This window comes from Cervus canadensis, chromosome 10, assembly GCF_019320065.1.
Source record: "Cervus canadensis isolate Bull #8, Minnesota chromosome 10, ASM1932006v1, whole genome shotgun sequence".
Classification (NCBI taxonomy): Eukaryota; Metazoa; Chordata; class Mammalia; order Artiodactyla; family Cervidae; genus Cervus; species Cervus canadensis.
In genome coordinates this window covers 74,921,135-74,941,629 of record NC_057395.1, presented here as the reverse complement: position 1 = coordinate 74,941,629, position 20,495 = coordinate 74,921,135, and the positions used below count along the sequence as shown (strand labels likewise).

Sequence of the window (20,495 nt, the reverse complement as noted above, 5' to 3'; positions counted from 1 at the left end):
TCAACACCTCCTTCTCTCAGTCCTCCGTCTTTCAAGGAAAATGGCAGCCGGATCCAGAGGCTTGGGCAGAATTATGAATCTGAAGTATGATCAGAATTATGATGCTGAAAAGGTTCTGAATTAGAGAGGAGCTGTTGGGGGAACTAAAGGGAATGAAGTTAGAAGGTTGGATCACGATATGAAAGTTTACCAATCAGAGACCACCAGAACTCCCAGCAGCCACAGTTACATTTAGCTACTTCACAGCAACAAAGAAGATCATGCCCACAGTGACTCGGGACACTTTTGGTAAGAGGTATCCGGAAGACACTTTCCTGGTGGTCAAGGGGTTAAGAATCCGCCTTGCAATGCAGGGGACTCAGGTTCAATCCCTGGTGGGGAAACTGAGATCCCACATGCCTTGGAGCAACCAAGCCTCCACGTGCCAAAACTGCTAAGACCACTGGCCGCTAGATAGACCATGTGCCAAAATGAAAGATCCTGCATGATGTAACTAAGACCCAATGCAAACAAATAAATAAAATAAATATGTGGGGAAGAGCTTCCTATAAGATCTGGGCTACTATTGACTGATTCTAAGGGACTGAAGATACAGGGTCAATAAGAGGGGGGCAATTTGGTGATCAGGTATCTTTTTCTTGAGATACAGTTGACATATGACATTATGATGTGATGGAGTGTCTTAAATATTTTTATCTTGCAGGTAGAAAGATGAACACAGGGCTAGGGTTGTCATTGGTAAAGAAAGAGCCACCACTCTCATTAGCAGAAAGGAGGCACATTTGATCCTCTCTGTAGCTGTAGTATGGTCTTATCTCTGCCTAGTTTCAAAGAAGGTCATGATGGGATCTCTTCTGAACGTGTTTATATTCCACAAGCTTTGTTCCCATTCATTGGGAACATCATGACCTACCCACCTGCTGCCAGGTGCGTTGTTTTACTCAGTTCCCCTCCTGGTCTGGCTGCAAACAGGACTGATTTTACTTCATCAGGGGTCATATTGTGGAAGGACTTAACTTTCTATGTGAGGAGGTTTGCTTTTCATTTGGTACACAAGAGGGAGCAACCACAGGTAGCCGGGATCCAGAATGAGCGAGTCAGCATTTGTACTTAAGGAACTGGGTGTCAGTCTCTTGGGAGAGAAAAGATGGGAGGTGGTACGTCTAGTTAGAGCAAATTTTCAGGATCAAAGCGAGAGGCGGTACCGTTTCAATAAAGGTGCTGGCCATGGGAATGAAACAAAGAGGATGGAGCCCACTGTGGGGAGGAAATAGCAAGGCTGCATCCTGGATGGGACATGGGAAGAAGACAGTACGGTGGGCACTGACATTTGCTGATCCAGCAGCCACCCCATCCTTCTTGCCAAAAACCTTCTTGGTTTTTCCTGAGCAAATGGCAACGAATCGCAATTGGTCAAAACCACCAACCTTGATTCTCCCGGGCACCATACCAGATGTCCGCCCAGCCCCCACAGGGCTGCCCTGTGACCTCACTCTGGACAAAGGGGGCCGAAGAGGCTGTGTGATGGGGCTGCCGGGAAAGGTTTTTATTCCTTATAAAAAGGACTGGTGTGGAATTCCCTGGCGGTTAAGTAAATAGGACTTGGCGCTCGGCACTTTCACTGCCAGGGCCTGGGTTCAGTCCCCGGTTGGGGAACCAAGATCCTGCAAGCCATATAGCATGGCCCCACCTCCAAAAGAGGGACACGTGTAAGGACAGTGCTCCCTTGAATTGTCCCTTTTCCCTTGTTTTTGGCAAAAGGAGAATATGTGATCCTTCAGCTGACCTTTCCCATCTTTCGCTAAAACCACTTGTTTTTTTATGAAGTGCTATTTTTTTGGGGTTGCTGTGACTTGTGGCCTAAAGCATCCTAACCAATGTCCAGAAGGAGCCAAAGAAGACTGGAATGTCTTTGAACCTGAGTATCTGACTGATGAAGGGTCTGAATAGAAGCATGGATATCTGGAGGAAAAGTGTGTTGGGGTGGGCGAGGAAGACGATGATTTTGTTGAATCTTTTGCACATTGAGTTGAGAGCAAATACCAAGGTCTGGGCCTTGGGACAGAGGCTAGAATTTGAGAAGGAGGCATTGGGAGCCACTGATTGGCTGGAGGTTGAAAAATGATGCCACAGGTTAGGAATTCAACAAGTGATGTTGAAATCTGCTTCGTGTCTTTTTGAGGGGGGAGGGGAGTGGATACTGCATAAATATATACTTTAACTCTTTCCCACATAGTCAGATATGACTTTGAGATCTTGTGAGCTCACCGCTTGGCTAAGTTTCTGCATTTCTGAAGCTTGGCTGGAAAATGAACTTGGATCCCCTATCAGTATACTCACCAACCAATTCCCATTGGAGAATTTCCTTCCACTCTCCTGGTAGAGTTGTTTCCTTTTTGAAGAAAAAAATTGCTTTTCATTTTTCAAAGTTCAAATGCAACTGTGGCCACAGTTTTTCGGAATCTGTACATCAGCGGAACAGTCGACAAGGAATGATGGGTCCTGCTGAGCCAGGAAGAGGAGGGATGAGGGTAAAGGGCCACAGACCCCCGGGCCAGGGCCCCAGGAGAGGGGATCAGGAGCAGGGCTGAGGTGGGGAGTCAGGGAGGGAATTCAGGAGAGTTTGAGGACCCCTGGACTGGTGCATGGGTGGTTCAATGGTAGAATTCTCACCTGCCACGCGGGAGGCCCAGGGTTCGATTCCCGGCCCATGCAGCCACCATGTCCCCTTTGGGCTTCCTGATGGCTCAGCTGGTAAAGAATCCGCCCGCAATGCAGGAGACCTGGGTTCGAGCCCTGGGTTGGGAAGATCCCCTGGAGAAGGGAAAGGCTGCCCACTCCAGTATTCTGGCCTGGAGAAGTCCATGGACCTTATACTCCTTGGGGTTGCAAAGAGTCGGACACGACTGAGCAACTTTCATAGTCACAGCCACAGGATGGCTAATCCCTTTGCCTCTTGAAACACCTACATCTCACCGTTTAAAACAGAAGAGAGTTGCCTGTTTTTCTAGAGATAGGGATAAAGCTGGCTCCAGAGCCAGTTCTCCTACTCTTGGCCCATTGTTTTCTGCCCCCCTTTCCATTCTGAATGAGATGAGACAGCCAGACATCCATGGAGGGCTTTGAGCAGAGGAGTCATCAAGGTCTGATCTGTGTGTTAATATATCACCCAGACCATTCCGAGGAGGAGAGGAGGGGAGGACAGAGGGGGTGGAAAGTGATTAATGGCCAGACCCTTGGATAGTCTGTAGGAGGTAGAGGAATTTGAACAAAGTATCAGAGGGTCATCCACTTGGAAAACCCAAGAGAATCAACCAGAACTTTTGGAGTTTAAGTTTATAATTGTGCCAGAAGTGCCAAGAGCTACAGAATCAGCCTATATCTAGGGAGCTAAGCAAGTCAATTATGAAATTTCCATAAGGAGAGAAACAAGCAAAGAAAACCTAAAAGTTTGCTGAAAAGGAAGGAAGTTTAAGAGGAACTTGCTTTACCCAATTCGGTGTTGATAAAGGAATAAAGGGAAAAAACGAAACAGATGCAAATTAACATGTCCTACGTATCAAGAATAAGCAAGTTAAACCCCAAAGAGAAACAAATCCAATTTTCAACAACAATGATCTACAAGACTTAGGTACTATTATTATAACAAGTCTGTGGGAGCCATGTGAATAAAACTCTGGAAAGAAAGAATCAAATAATAAGCTATGCAGCGTATTCCTGGTGGTGCTAAGTTGCTTCAGTCATGTCTGACTCTTTGTGACCCTATGGACTGTAGGCTCCTCTGTCCATGGGATTCTCCAGGCAAGAATACTGGAGTCTGTTGCCATGTCCTCCTCCAGGGAAGAGGAGGATGCCATATTCCCAACCCAGGGATTGAACCCACATCTCTTACATCTCCTGCATTGGCAGGTGGGTTCTTTACCATTTGAACCACCTGGGAAACCCCCAGTGTATTCCTATATAAGAGTTAATATTGACTAGATATCTGCTGCTGCTGCTGCTGTTAGGTCACTTCAGTCGTGTCCGACCCTGTGCAACCCCACAGTCGGCAGCCCACCAGGCTCCCCCGTCCCTGGGATTCTCAAGGCAAGAATGGGTTGCCATTTCCTTCTCCAATGTGTGAAAGTGAAGTCGCTCAGTCGTGTCTGACTCGTAGCAACCCGATGAACTGCAGCCTACCAGGCTCCTCTGTCGATGGGATTTTCCAGGCAAGAGGACTGGAGTGGGGTGCCATTGCCTTCTCCAGACTAGATATCTATTTCCCTTCTTTCAAGCTATAAGATGTGAAGTTCCAGGCAGTTACCATGAGAAAAATGGTCCATAGTGAACTTGGAAAAGAAAGTCATAAAAATTTTTTTTTGAAAAGAAAAAGAAATTATGGAGTTAGTTTATATCAGATACTCTCACACAGAATCATAATAACTGAAGTGTGCAGTGACTGAGAACAGAACTCAATAGGAACTTCAGGAAAAGATACAAGATTTCACAACATGATAAAACTTGCATTTCCATTATTCGGCAGAAGATAGATTGTTCAATAAATGACATTCAGACTATTTGGAAATGACCTAACGATCTAGATAAAAACATTAAATCCGATCCATATCTCATTACATCCATCGAAATAAATTCTAGATGCACTGGTAATTAAAATAGAAAATGACAGAGTCCTGGTAGGAAATAAATGAATGTTTAGATAGCATCAGGGAATGTGTAAATATGACAATAAATGGCAGACAGCACAAAGGAAAAGTTTGCTGAATCTGAAAAGCAAAGGAGAAATTTACTTTCATACCCCTTAAATTCATTCCTCAATTCTGGAAACTTATGCCAAGATATCATTTCTTCCCTGAATTCATTCATTCACTCACTGAGTGCTCACTATATGACAGATGCTGTTGGTGGTACCAGGGATATAGTAGTTTTTAAAAAAAGGGCAAAAATCCTAACCCTCTGGGACTCTAATTCTATTGGGGCAGAGAGAGTATAAACAGGATAAATAAGTAACATATATAATAAGTCAGAATGTGTCTGGATTTTTGAAGATCAATATAGGAAGGGAAGGAGATATGTTTTGGCGGGGGAGTCATTTGCAATTTTAAATAGAGTGGTCAGGAAGGCATCCCTAAGTTGACATTTGGGCAAAGGATTAGAGGAAAGGGGGTGATTTGTGTGGATAACAGCAAAGGCTGTGGGCAAGATGTGTGCCTGACCATATTTGGGCCTCCCCGGGGAAGTGAGGGAAAAGAGTAGCAAAAGATGAGGACAAGAAAAGTTAGCCCTGGACTGGGAGCTGACCTGGTAGGCTTACCTCCCAGGGTCACAGAATAAAACGGTCCTAACACCAAGACTCAATGCAAGTTACCCAATTCAGAGGCTTCCTTACATGTTCCTTGAACCCAGCTGGTACAGCTCTGCTCATCCACCTCCTGAGACTTCAGTCCCCACTGGGAGGAAGGGTCCGTGAAATGACCACATGATTCATCCCCCAAACCAGATCCTTGCTGATCACGACTGGAGGCACTATTAACAGCTATTCCAGGACATGGCACCTGTCCCAGGAAAACTGGGACTTGCGGTCACCCTCACTGGTGCCGTGTTTGCACAGCACTTGCCCTGAAATTGAGGAAATGCGCCTTGTCTGCACGGAGAACAGGGACAGGCTGATGATCCAGAAGGGTGGGAACCCAGGTTCCATCATCCCCAGCCCCGTGACCCGGGGAGAGTGAGGTGCTTTCTCTGGGCCTCAGTTTCCTCATTTGTCAAACGGCAGGAGCAGTAATAATCCCCACCTTTCATGGTTTCTCTAAAGATACAACGAGGTGACACATGTCAAGTTCCTCAGACTGCGCCTGGCACGTGGTGTGCACCCTGCAAGGACTGACCCTCATCGTCACGGGTCTCAAAGGCCTGGAACTGATGCCTCAGCAAGGCTCCTCTGAGGGAGACTCTGTTTCTGGCCACTTCCACCTTCTGTGCCACCCACGTTCCTTGGCTCGCGGCCTCTTCCCCCACCTTCGAAGGCAGCCATGTCAGGGTGAGTCCTCATACTGACATCTCTCTGCTTCTCCCTCTTCTGCCTCCCTTGTCCGCTTACAAGGACCCTGGTGATAACACCGGTTCCCCCCTCTTCCCAGATAACCCAGGATCATTTCCCTACTTTAAGGTCAGCAAATTAAGCAACTTAATTCCATCTGCAACCTAATTCCCCTTGCCATGTAACAAGCATATTTAGTTTCCAAGGACTAGGACACGGACATCTTCGGGGATGGTGATTCTGCTCACCACCAGCGTAACTGAAATCTATTCTCCTCCCACTCCCCTCAGTGGGGAGCACTGAGGGCCCTGAGGAGGAAGTGAGCCACCCAAGTCACCAGAGTAGTGGCCAGACCCCAGCTACAAACCCTCGCCTCCAGACCAGGGGTCTCCCAGGGAGAGAAAGTTCTACATAATCTATTTCACAGCTGGGGTATTCAGAAAGGCATTTACCACATTACGGCCATGGGAGTCACTTGGTGTGTTTTCCTAAGCTGCTCAGCCTGGGGTCTTTCTTCTCACAAGAGGTGAAAGTAAACCCAGTGACAGGCGGGGACGTTCTCTGCTGCTGGAAGTCACGCCAAGTTCAAGAGTAATCATCATCGAAGCACCCTCCTCCAATCGCAGATTCATTACCAAACAGGTTTCAAAATAAGTGTCTGTTTTCCACCCCTGAAATGGAAAATCAATAGTGCAGTCGAGCTCAGGGCAGATAACAGATCCAGAAGCTGATTTAGTCATATTCCTGCATCGCAAAGTTCACTCGGGAGTCTTCATCATGAACACAGCCCCTCCCACAGCTGGGCTGGGGAGGGATGAGAAGGCTGGTAATTTATACACGTAATTATCCTCCTGGAGTGAGCAGATGGGAGTCTTTCTCCAGGGGACGTGGTGTACAACGTCCCATTTCTCACTGGGGCAGCAGGGACAGTTCCAATTAACCGACTTCCCGTGAACTGGCCCCCAGCAGAACTCAGGGGAGGGAGAGGAAGGAGAAAAATGTTCCGAGTATGCGCTCGCATCTGTCCAAGCACGGGGCCCACTTGAAAGCTTAATGTTCTCCCTACGGTTAGAAGCGATGTGCTCTGGTTTCTAGAGTCAGAGGCTGGCAATCACGCTCCGGCGCCAGTTCCAGCACGCGGTGGTCCGCTATCCCCATCCAGGAGGCTGCTGTTGGGCCTCCTCCCCTTGTGTGAGGACACTGGAGCCCCAAGGACCTTAAGAAACGTGCAGCATAACTGGGAGAAGTGAAGTGATGGGAGAACCAGCCGTGAGCAGACAGGGACCGTCCACCCAGGCTAACTGGAGTTCCATGAGAACTGGTGGGTGGGAGAGAGAGTGCACTTAACAACGAGACTCCACGTTCCTGCTAAGCCCCGTGCTAGCTAGGACCTTGGGCAAACCATTACTACTTTCTGAGCCTCCATTTCCCCGACCATCAAAAGATGTGCCTTCAATACCACCTGAAAATGTTTGGAGGAATGACCCAGACGACACGCATAAGGTATTTCGTTAGATTTCCCCTCTTTCTCACGTGTCTCAGAAGGGAAGTGGAGCCCATTCACTTGAGGTCAGTGAGCAAGGATTTATACGAGAGTGCGATGCGAGCTGAGCTATAAGGAAGGATGTGGCAGACACAGTTAGTTGCCCCCTAAGTATCTACTTCTTGCTCTTCAGCATCAGGACCGTGGCTTTGATCAAGGTGCCTTTGTGCCCAGCTAAGATGCCCACTTTCCCAGACTCTCTTTCAGCTAATGTGGCCACAGGACCCCACTGCAGCAAAAGGAACATACACGGATGTCTGGACAGCATTTCTGAGAATGCAGTTACTTTTGCGACACAGGAATCACCCTTCCTTCCTTATTTCTTCTTCCCACCTAGAGATGAAGCTGCCACTTTAGTGGTAGATGGTAGGTGGTAGATGTAGGTGGTAGATGTAGTTGATAGGTGGTAGATGAGCCTGTGGATGAAGACCACAATGCTGAGGATGCAAAGTGGGGAGCTAGAGAGAGCCTGGTCCCTGGAACATCAATGATGGATACAGCCCTGGCCCCCCACTGCCTGCCTCTGAGCTTCTTCCAGTGATGTGAGAAAAACAAACCCATCTTCAGTTAAGTCACTCTTAGCTGGGTTGCCTGTTACTTGCAACTGACCTGATTCCTGAATGATGCAAATGGTTTATCATGATGACACTGAGGAACGGGACAGGCATTCCTGCAGGAGGGATGGCAGAAGCAAGTCAAGGGAAGTAGAGAAGCACAAGGTCTGTGCAAGGATGAGGGCTGCTGTTTGCCACCATCTACTCAACTCCAGAGGACCAGTCAGGGAAGTCACACCCCCCTTGCAGGGATTGGTCCAGGAAGGAGCATGTGACCACTACTGGCCAACCAATCCTGATGGGAAGTCTTCTGGAAGATTCTAGAGAATGTTTTCAGACTCCTAAGAAAATACCCAAAAACGAATGATCACTCCCCTCTCTTTCAGACATTTTTCATGTTCAGAACTACCTGGAAGTGTAGCAAGCCACCTTGTTGTCAAGAGGGGAGCTGGTCTGTGAAAAAGGCTGGAATTCCAAAGATCGCAGAAGAGAAAATGGGAAAGACCCAAGTTCCTTAATGACACCCCTGAGTCATTGGATTGCTGCTACCAAGCTGCAGCAACAACCTAAACTCCTATGTGAATAATAATAGCTACTGACATTATCGTTGTTGAAAACACTTGGAGTAGGGTTAACTGCTGGGCTTCCCAAGAGGCGCTAGTGGTAAAGAACCTGCCTGCCAATGCAGGAGACATAAGAGACACGGGTTCAATCCCTGGGTTGGGAATAGCCTCTGGATGAGGGCATGGCAACCCATTCCAGTATTCTTGCCTGGAGAATCCCATGGACAGAGGAGCCTGGCGGGCTACAGTCCAAAGGGTCACAAAGAGTTGGACATGACTGTAAGTGACTTAGCCCACATAGCACAGGGTTAACTGTTACAGTCCGAATCATCCAAACTAATGCCTTGTGCCGGAGGGATAAAAGATCAGTTTTCATCAGTTAGTTAAGCTGAGAGTGTGTGGTTGCTTTGAGTTGTTGTATACATGGCTTTCTAATCTTCCTGAGTGGGTCATAAATGCTTGCTGCAAGGCAAGACCATCTTTAAAGAAGTCTCTGTCCTATTGTCAGGTGGCACGGCTCAATGGTTAAGAACATGGACTGTGGGCCAGACTGGTTAAGTTTGAATCCTGGTTCTGCCACCTTCCAGCTTTACAGACTTGAATGAGTTGTTTGAACTCTGCTTACTTTGCTGATTAAAAAAAGAAAATAGAGATAATAATAGATAATAGATAGCTAATAGATAATAATAGATAATAATGGGGTGGTTGTAAGGGTTAAATGAGAGAATACAAGCGAAAAACAATTCCTGGCGCAAGGGGAGGGCTCCATGAGCGTTAGCTGTTGTCATAGTGATACACAGGCAAACAGCATTGTTCATCCAGAATGTTTTTCTGCTTTTACAGGAAAAGTATTCCCACTTTATAGATAAGAATACTGAGGCACAGAAAGTTAAATTCTTTACCTAAGCTTCACACAACCGATAAAAGAAGAAACCGCGATTTGAGCCCAGGCAGTGGGGCTCCAGGCCTGATCTCTTAATCAGCTCTCTATGCCAGCTCCTTTGCATGGTGGTCAGATGGAATGAACCAGACAGCTAACCAGGGTGGTCATTAAGCCAGCTGGAATCCAACCTGCTTCACTGGTGCGTGAATGCAGTCAAGTGCCAGCAGCAAGGGCGTGCTCCTTCATTGCCAGGCTCCACGTGACTTCCAGCTCCAGTCATTTCAAAGCACCATTATCATTTTTCCTTTGCATTTTGAAGCCTCTGAATGGGTCAGCGGGCTCACAGATCTGGAGGGAGCCCAGCTAAATCCCCACCATCTGGCATCGCCCGAGAGACAGCACATGCTGTGGACCTCTGTGGGACACCTCCCCCACGATGCCTCCAGATGAGACCCTAAAAGCCCCCCTGATGAGGGCGGGTGGTCCCCAAGGCCCCTGCCGAGGAGTGCCAGTCTCCACAGCTCACAGGCTTTCCGTGCCCTGGGTCTTCTTGGGTTTCCTGGGCCAGCAGCGCCCCAAGGGCACCAAGCTTGGCTGGAGGCTCCTTTTTTTTTTTTTTTTTTTTCCCAGGCTGGAACAGTGCCCTTTAGGCAAAGAGAATGAATGAAATAGCTAATATGAGACCAGACTGCGAGCATGGGGCACTAATGTAGCACCAGCCAGGTCCAGGCACCATACGAGGTGCCAAGAACAGGAAGATAGGTAAAGCCTGGTTCAGGTGCCTTTCAGGTTTAGAGTGCAAGACAGACATAAACAAGCCATAAGCACCAACATTATGGAGCACTCCCCGTGAGCCAGACACTGTTTTTAGTAGTAACACGTGTGCTTTCCATCCCTCCTCTATGAAGTAGGTCCCTTCATAAGCACCATTTCTCCCAGGAAACTGAGACACACAGAGAGGTTAAATCACTTGTACAACGTCAAGGTATGAACCTGAGCTTTCTGGTGCCAGGGTCCAGCTTCTTAACCACCCCCTCTGCTGTCTATGAACTGAGCAAGGAAGCAATGACTCCTCCCCACTGGAGAGGGGGCCACCCAGAGGAAAGAGGAATCAAGAGAGGTGGGCAGACAGGGACGTGGCCAGATGACCATGACAATGATCGTAGCTAACAGTGACTGTGCGCTCACTAAGTGACTCAACCTGAGTTTACTCAGTTATTCCACACAACACACTTAAGATTTATTACCTGATTTTACAGATGGGACAACTGAGGCACAGAAAGTTTTCATGACTTGCCTAACCTCAACAGTCTGGGAAGAAGCAGAGCCAAGACTCGAAGCCAGATGTCTGACTTCAGGGCCTGTGACCACACCACCAGGCTGGAAGGACAGAAGGTCCAGGGCGAGGAAGCTGCCTGGGCGAAGGCGGGGTCTTGGGTGGTGCCTGGGCCTGGGTAGAGAATAAGCCCCAGTGCACTGAGTGGTCGGTGGGTGGGCAGCAGGTGAAGGGGCAATGGTGGGAAGAGGGATAAAAGAAGGCCTTGAATTCCACCTACAAGGAGACAGGATCTCAGGCCTAATGTGGAAATCCAAGTTCTGGTTCTGGCTCTGGGGTAAATATGGGACTACGTTGCTGAGTCTCAGTTTTCCCTTCTGTGGGCGTGTCCCAGCTTCTAGTAAGATAAAAACTCCCTGCACAGAATAGCGTGAAGGAGAGGGAAGCAAGGAGTCCACACTTAGTATTTAGAGCAGAAAATGTGAGATGGGGGTGCCGTGTGTGAGGCTGGAGGGGTGAGCAAGGCTGGGTGGGCAGGGAAACCTGGGAAAACTATTTAGGCAGGAGAGTGATGTGGTTTGTATCCATCATGTGTCTTAACTGCAAACAGCAAACTCCACTCTGTGACCGGTTGAAGCAAAACTCAAATTCATTAAAGGAGGTCAGGCAGCTGGAGAATCTTCCAAAGAGCCAGAAAGCCGAGATCAGAAGACATAAAGCCAGGAACTGCATTCCAGTACAGGGCACTGGACACCAGAAAGTGCACCCCACTCCCCAAGAAGGACCAGAGGCCTCCATGACCTTGCTTAACAAACTTCAATTCTGTTTGTCCTGCATATTCCCTTCAAAACCATACTCTCAACTGAGAGGATCTGTTTGGAGAAACCAACGTCAACTGGCTGTTCCTAGCAGCAGGGGAGACTGGAGAACACCATGACTGCCATCTGGGGACCTGGGAACTGCACTATGGGAAACTCCCCAACACAGGGTGAGCATTCAGAGAGTGTTGCTGCTGCCGCTGCTAAGTCACTTCAGTCGTGTCTGACTCTGTGCGACCCCATAGACGGCAGCCCACCAGGCTCCCCCGTCCCTGGGATTCTCCAGGCAAGAACATTGGAGTGGGTTGCCATTTCCTTCTCCAGCACATGAAAGTGAAAAGTGAAAATGAAGTCGCTCAGTCATGTCGGACTGTTAGCGACCTCATGGACTGCAGCCTACCAGGCTCCTCCATCCATGGGATTTTCCAGGCAAGAGCACTGGAGTGGGTGCCATTGCCTTCTCCGTCAGAGAGTGTTAGGCAGCCTCAAACCTTCCCCCCGACCTCTTCCACGGTCCAATTTCCATTGTAGTTCAATTTCTCCAGCAGGAGCCTAGAGTTAGGATTTTGGGACAAGACTGGAGACAGGGAGACCAGGAGGGAGATGATCCTGAAGGGAATTAATTCAAATCCATTTCACCCACCCTCACTAATCAAAGTGTGTTAGTCACTTAGTCGTGTCTGACTCTTTGCGATCCCATGCACTATAACCTGCCAGGCTCCTCTGTCCATGGGATTCTCCAGGCAAGAATACTGGAGTGGGTTGCCATTTCCTTCTCCAGGGGATCTTCCCGACACAGGGATCGAACCCGGGTTTCCCACATTGCAGGCAGACTCTTTATCTTCTGAGCCACCAGGGAAGCCCGCTAATCAAAGTCATCTGCAAAAGACTTGTGGGTCCTCCAAATAGCCTAGATAAGATGTTTTCCAGGCACTCAGAGTCAGCTGTGTCTAGTTTGAGCTGAGCTGTGAAGACTGGAAGGGACCACTGACACTGGGCGTGCTTTGGTGTCCACTTGGTGACCTTTTGAACACGAAGAAGCCAATAGCTTGGTTACACTTGCTCAGAAAGACAATGATCACACCTTTTCTCAATCACATTTCCCCCAGCAACCACACTCCCCACACCTCGGACCATCCTGCTGCTTTTGTTTGTTATACCATAAACACCCCAGCCCCTTGCCTTCAGGGAGGTGAATTTGAGACTAGTTTTCCCATCTCACTTGGGTGCCTTGCAAAGAGACCCTCTCTTTGCTGCAAACCTCAGCATTTCAGTATTTTGGCTTGCTGTGCCGTGGGCAAAATGAACCAGGTTCAGTAACAGAGACAATGGCAAGAAATGACAGGGACCTGAAGGCGGGTGGTGGCGGCCAAGATGCAAAACGGGGGCTGGGCCTGAAAAAGTTTTAGGAGGTAGAATCAACAGGACTTGAAAAGGAGAATGGTTTTACAATGGGTTTTTTACAACACAAACAGAACCAAAGAGATGGCTGAAGTTTGAGAGCATTACAACCCTACTCAGGCAAAAGCAGCACTGTCTGAAAGGAAGCAATGATGAGGGTGGCTGATTTCTGGGAGGGAAGTGGGGCTGAAAGGGATGTGGAGTTGGGGGGAACTTGAAGGGTTGTACTGGTATATCAGTTTTCTTTGAACCCTTTACAACAAGAATGTTCTCCTGAGCCAGATTTCCTCTATTTTCTGCTCAGATATTGCTTTTCAAGGAAATAATTGCCACAGAGGCTTGGTCCAGATGAGCACCAAGATCCTTAAGGGGGCTGAGATCTGTGGTCTGTTCACCATTTAATCCCAGGTCTTGGCATAAAGGCTGACCCACCTTGGGCACTCCGTGACTGCTTCATGGACTGACCGTGTCTGCTAGTCTGGAACTTCAAGAAGGTTGCTTCCATAAGAGAAATTAAAAAAGGGAAAGTCATTTTGGGTGGCTGTCCCCTACCCAACCTCGTTGAAGCAAAGGTCTTCTCAGAGGATAAGCAGTACCCTCTATATTCCCTCGAGGATGTTTTATTATAAAGGGAAGTCAGCCTAGGGATTAGGAATGGGACCAAGTCATAGGCAGCAGATCCTGTCCTCATGAGCTCTGACTGCACTTCCAACCAACAGCAAGATTTAATGTTTGGCAGTAAAATGGAAGTGGAGAAGGGGAGGCAAAGAGAGAAGAGTTCAAAGTCTGGCTCCACTGTTTGCCAGCAGTAGAGACCCTAGGCAAGTTTATTTAGCCTACTATGGACTTCCCCAGTGGCTCAGCAGGTAAGGAATCCACCTGCAATGCAGGAGACACAGGGGATGTGGGTTTGATCCCTGGGTAGGGAAGATCCCTTGGAGGAGGAAAATAGCAACTCTCTCTAGTTTTCTTGCCTGAGAAATCTCACAGACAGAGGAGCCTGGTGGGCTATGGACTCAGTCCAAAGGGTTGCAAAGAGTCAGACACACCTGAGCAACTAAGCATAGTCTCAGTCAGAGGCTTTAAAACAGATTCTGCTCTCACCATCCTTGTCTCTGGGGTGACACATACATACACATGTGCACTTAGAGGGGAGCTTCACACAGGAAACACCCCACGTCAACCCTGATGATCGGGAGTTCTTCCTTACCAATTCAGCCAGGCTCGCCCATGCCTCTGGGATCTTGCCCCTACTCTTCCCTCACCTTGAAAGACTTTCTTTTTGACCTTTCGTTAGTGGTGGCCTCCTCAGCCCAAACCCGAGATGTGAGGGATGGTCCCTTCCCTCCCTGTGCCAGTCCTTGAGCTAAGCTCCACTGAGGCAGAGACTGCTTTGCTACACCTCTCCAAGCACAGCCATGCCTATTCCACCATTCCACCAGCCTGGCCCGCTCCTGGCGCCCAGGGGCAGGCAGGAGCTCTGTTCCAGGGGTACCCGCTCCAAGGCCAACTTGACGGTCATGGGCTAGCTGATCCCACAGCACCGACGGCCTCAGGCAGTGATCCCAGCTGACAGGCTCGTCAACTGTCTTTATGTGGCCACTGTGGTCTCCACTGCCTGCATGCCTCGCTCCACAGAGGATGACATGGCTAGAGTGGCCAGGTACTTCTTCAGACGCCGCCAGTTTCTGGAGCTGCACCTTTCTGCTCTGAGGTGCAGTGGCAGCGAGGAAGGCAGAAGTTCTAGCAGCCCCCTTTAGCCACTGGTCAGTGCCACAGTGGGCCCCTCCCCAAAACAAGTGACCGTTAGTGAGCAACTGTCAACCAGTGACCGTTAGTGGTTCCCCTCAGCCATTGGACAGTGCCACAGAGGGCCCCTCCCCGAAACCAGTGACTGTTAGTGAACAACTGTCATCCAGTGACCGTTAGCGGTTCTGCTCAGCCATTGGTCAGTGCCACAGTGGGCCCCTCCCCGAAACCAGTGACCGTTAGTGAGCAACTGTCATCCAGTGACCGTTAGTGGTTCTGCTCAGTCACTGGTCAGTGCCACAGTGGGCCCCTCCCCAAAACCAGTGACCATTAGTGAGCAACTGTCAACCAGTGACCGTTAGTGGTTCTGCTCAGCCATCAGTCAGTGCCACAGAGGGTTCCTCCCCCAAACCAGTGACCATTGGTGGGAACGTTCCCCTCAGCCATTGGTCAGTCCCACAGTGGGCCCCTCCCCCAAACCAGTGACCGTTAGTGAGCAACTGTCAACCAGTGACCGTTAGTGGTTCTGCTCAGCCATTGGTTAGTGCCACAGTGGGCCCCTCCCCTTCTCCTCTTATATATAAAGGAGCCCAAATTCAGACTGAAGGAAGATGGTTTTTTGAGACACTAGTCTGCCATCTTCTTGGTCTGCTACCTTTCCAATTAAAATTGTTATTCCTTGTTCCAACAAACTTGTCTCCTGATTTATTGGCCTGTTGTGTGGCAAGCAGAATGAGCTTGGACTCAGTAACATTTCCATGCAGCTCCTTCCCAACACATAGGTTTCAGCTCTAATGTCACCTCCTCTGGACACTCAACCTAAAAGCCCCTCCCTCCAGACTGCCTGTTTAATTTCTTTGGAGGATTTATCATGGAGTGCCCGAGGTTGCAGAGGGATCAGCCTATAGAGGTTGACATGTAAGATGTAGTCTGGAACTTCTGGTGGTCATTTCTGCCATCATGAGGGAAAAGCCAACCTACTGAGGAACCAAAGAGATGGAAGAAAAACAGAGATAAAATGCGAACGACAGACTCCTGGTTTCAGCTGTGCCTGAAGCCCACTTTGGGTTGCCCAGATGGTGCTAGTGGTAAAGAACCTGCCTGTCAATGCAGGAGACTTAAGAGACGTGGGTTCAGTCCCTGGGTTGGGAAGATCCCCTGGAGGAGGGCATGGGAGACACATTCCAGTATTCTTAACTGGAGGATTTCAAGGACAGAGGAGCCTGGCGGGCCACAGCCGATAGGGTCACAGAGAGTCGGACGTGACTAAAGTGACTGGGTGCACATGCATGCACAAAGCCCACTTCATTCCTTGGTGCTTTCCTCCCGTGAGTCAGTGGATTCCTTCTTGGCTTGCACCAGTTAGGTTCCTGTCACCTGCAACTGAAAGGTTTCTGCTTATGGCTCTGCTTCTAGATTCACAGACAAGCCCACAGAGGATAAGGGCTTGGGGAAAGGCAAGTTCCCATCACTATGGGCATCCCCTCCTGGTCCTGGGTCCCACCTCACTGGGTCTGCCATTTTAACAGCCCATCTCCCCAGTGGTGGCCCAGCCTCGGCCCCTGGTCAGCTCTTTCTGGATTTGTTTCTCTCTCTCTTTCCTTCCCTTTGTCTATCTGAGGCCGAGCCAATTCCACAGCTGCCAAAGACTAGTATTGTGATGTGCAGCAGAGCATTGCCTTTCTTAAAGTCTTCACTCTTTCTTTCTCTTTCTTTCTAAAGCTAACACACTTAAAATTTTAATTGTTTAATTGTGGTAAAATATGTATAACAACATTTACTGTTTTAAACATTGTGTACAGCTCAGCAGCATTAAGTACATTCACATTATTGTGTAATCATCATGATCACCAAACATCTACAGAAATATTTCCATCTTACAAAATGGAAACTCTGTTCCCCTTAACAATAACTGCATTCTCCCTCCTCAGAGTCCCTGGCCACCACCTTTCTACTTTCTGTCTCTATGAGTTTAATCACTCTATGTACCTCATGTAAGAGGAATCATATAGCATTTGACTTTTTGTGTCTGGCTTATTTCACTTAGCATAATGTCTTCAAGGTTCATCATGTTGGAGTATATGTCAGAATTTCTTATCTTTTAAGGCTCAATAATATTCCATTGTGTGTACAAACCACATTTTGTTTATTCAGTCAACTTTGGTGTTTCCATCTTTTGGTGATTGTGAATCCTGCTCTGATCAGGAGTCACAATCAGAACTTGTACACCCTGCTATGAGCATGGGTGTACAAGTATCTGTTCATGTCTCTGCTTTCAAATAATTTGGGACATACACCCACATGTGGAATTGTTGTATCATATGGTAATTCTATCTTTAATTTGAGAACATGCCATATTGTTTTCCACAGCAGCTGGACCATTTTATTTTCTCACCAGCACTGCACAAGTATTCAAATTTCTCTACATCCTCGCCAACACTTTTTTCCTTTTCTAAAAAAATTTTATTTTATAGCCACCATCCTAATGGGTGTGAAGTGGTACTTCACTGTGGTTTTGATTTGCACTTCCCTAATGATAGTGATGTGGAACATCTTTTCCTGTGCTTACTGACCATTTACACATCTATTGGAGATGTATCTTTTCAGGCTTCAGAGCATTCTTTGTTCATTTCATTCAATCTTTAGTTATCCATTCAGTACATATTTCTTAAGCATCTACTACATGCCAGGTATTGTCCTATGCACACTAGGTCAACAGTGACCAAGACAAAGCCAACAAACTGAATAACATAAAACATAAGCTCTTTCCTCCATGCAACTGCCAGTCTTAATCTATTTATAACAGAATTCTTGTTTCTGAGGGCTTACTGTGAGAATGAAATAAAATAACATCTCACCTCTGGGACAATATTAAATACATGAACATTATAGGGGTCCCAGAAGTAGAAGACAGAGCAAAAGGACCTGAGAACATATTTGAAGAGATGATAGCTGAAAACTTCCCCAACATGGGAAAAGAAATAGTCAACCAAGTCCAGGAAGCACAAAGTCCCAGATAGGATGAACCCAAGGAGGAACACACTGAGACACATAGCGATCAAACTGACAAAAATTTAAGACAGAGATAAAATATTAAATGCAACAGGGGAAGAAGTGACAAGTAACATACAAGGGAACTCCCATCAGGCTATTAGCTGATTTCTCAACAGAAACTCTACTAGCCAGAAGGGAATGGCATGACATATTTAAGTGATGAAAGGGAAGAAACTACAACCAAGAATACTCTACCCACCAAGACTCTCCTTCAGATCTGATGGAGAAATCAAAAGCTTTCCAGACAAGCAAAAGTTAAGAGACTTTAGCACCATCAAACCAGCTTTACAACAAATGCTAAAGGAAATTCTGTAGGCAGAAAACAAGAGAAGGAAAAACCCTACCTACAGAAAATAAACCCCAAACAATTAAGAAAATGGTGATAGGATTATACATGTGGATAATTACCTTGAAAAGTGAAAGCCACTACCCCATGGACTGATGGAATTCTCCAGGCCAGAGTACTGGAGTGGGTAGCCTTTCCCTTCTCCAGGGGATCTTCCCAACGCAGGGCTCGAACCTAGGTCTCCTGCATTGCAGGCAGATTCTTTACCAGCTAAGCCACCAAGGAGCAGATTCTTTACCAGCTGAGCCACCAGGGAAGCCCAGGAAAATTGGAGTGGGTAGCCTTTCCCTTCTCTAGGGGTCTTCCCAACCCAGGGATCGAACCCAGGTCTCCCGCATTGCATTTTGCACCAAGCAAAACACATAGACTGACTGAGTAGATGAAAACATGTGCACATATGCACTTCCACTTACCGCATCACTCTGCTTGACCCCCCAAATTGTATGTAATTATTTTATATTATTAGGTAATTGTGTTCCCATTATGGCTTGCATTTATAATTATCTTATTTTTTGTCTGGCTATTGATTGTGAAAACTGATAAACATCTTTTACTATTGTGATTATGTAACTATTACTTAATACCATTGTGTCATGATTGGTTTACAGAAAAATTATAGAATTCTGTATCACCAAAACTACCATTTAATAGAAAAGCCTAATAATCACTTTTTAAAATCCAGATGCATATCAGAATTTTCTTGGAATTATTTGAAAAATGCAAATGCTCAGGTATTGCTTTTTTGGAGGGTGTGGGGGGCAGAGTTCCAGATATGTTTCTAATGAGCAGCCATGTTTAAAAACAGCTGGACTGTATGAGGACCTTTTACTTTCATCTAGTTTCACTTTTTCTATGTCATGTTCAGTGCTCCCATTTCATTTAGTTTGTTTTCCAATTTCTCCTTGTCTCTTTTTTTTTTTGATGTTTACTCACGCCTTTATCAAGCGTAGTAGAAAAGCTTTTGTATACATATATATATAAATAGTATGTATAATATATATTTTAGAAAACTTATGAATTTTTGCCTAACTAAAAAATTTGACATTTTGATTCCACTTGTTTGACTTAGTACGAATAGAATGCTAGATTTCTAATTAAAAAAAATAGATATGCAACAAGCAACAGTGGTTTACTGTATAGCACAGGGGATTATAGTCAATATCTTATAATAACCTATAATGGAAACTAATTTCAAAAATAACAAATGTGTATATGTATAATTTAATCACAAACAAAAAAGAATTCTACTTTTTGAAATTTAATAATGTTTATCTTTTCGCCAATTTTTCTAAATGTCCTATGGACATCTAAGGATGTATGAGATACAAAATTTTAAATGTATTTGTGTAGGATATGATTAATATAAATTAAATATGAATCTATTACATTTAAATTATTAATATCATTCAAGATGTGCCTACTCTATTTTCTGGACTTGATAAAATATTCTCAGAGAAATGTTAATATTTCTCACTATGATAATATGTTTTTTCTCTTCCCTTATATTCTTCAGACTTTTTCTTTATGTATCTTTGTTTCTATGTTGTTAAGGTGTCTAATGATTGAAGATGTCTATCTTCTTTGTGAATTATACCTTTTATCATTAAAAATATTCATCTTTGTTTCATTTAAAAAATAAAAATAAAATCCTATAATTAAAAAAAATCAACTATAGCCTAAATTTTTTTAATTCTTCAATTAAAAAAAAGATCAAACCAAATTATATTGTAAGGAACTATGCAGTTTAAGATATGACATGTTTTGGTTTTACTAAGTAAACTGGAAATTCATGTTTAAAAAAATTATATAAGTAAATAAAATAAGGTCAGATCATGAAAAAGTAAAAATAACGTCTCAGACGTATAAGGCATCAGCCAGCCTCCCCCTCGCCCTCTCCCCTCGCTCCTTGTACCTCCACCCCTCCCCTCCCTGTGCTGCCCGCATCTCCCCTGCCATCTCCCCATCACAGTACCCTGCCTTCTCCCTTCTTCGTGTGCATTTCAAAAGCTGGTGGATTTCAGGAGCTCTGTGTACATGTCAGTAGCTGGTGAGTCTCAGAGCTGGAGCCGCCACACCTGCCTGTGGGGTTTCTATCCCTCCTTCAGCCTGGCTTCAGAATATGAGACAACATTTTGAAAACACTCACCAAATATTACTCATTAACCCTGCCACGGAGCAGTTGTTCTCAGCCTACATGGAGCCTCTGTGAAGGAAGCTACCATTTCACTATAAAGTTCCTTTTTTTTTTCTGATGCATTTCTTGAGACTCTC

General features: G+C 46.4%; 1 non-coding gene across 1 annotated transcript; it reads left to right on the top strand.

The window, feature by feature from the left end:
• The first annotated feature begins 2,643 nt into the window (after positions 1 to 2,643).
• TRNAG-GCC lies at positions 2,644 to 2,715 on the top strand. The gene has a single exon. It is a non-coding gene; the product is annotated as a tRNA-Gly (tRNA).
• Positions 2,716 to 20,495: the final 17,780 nt, after the last annotated feature.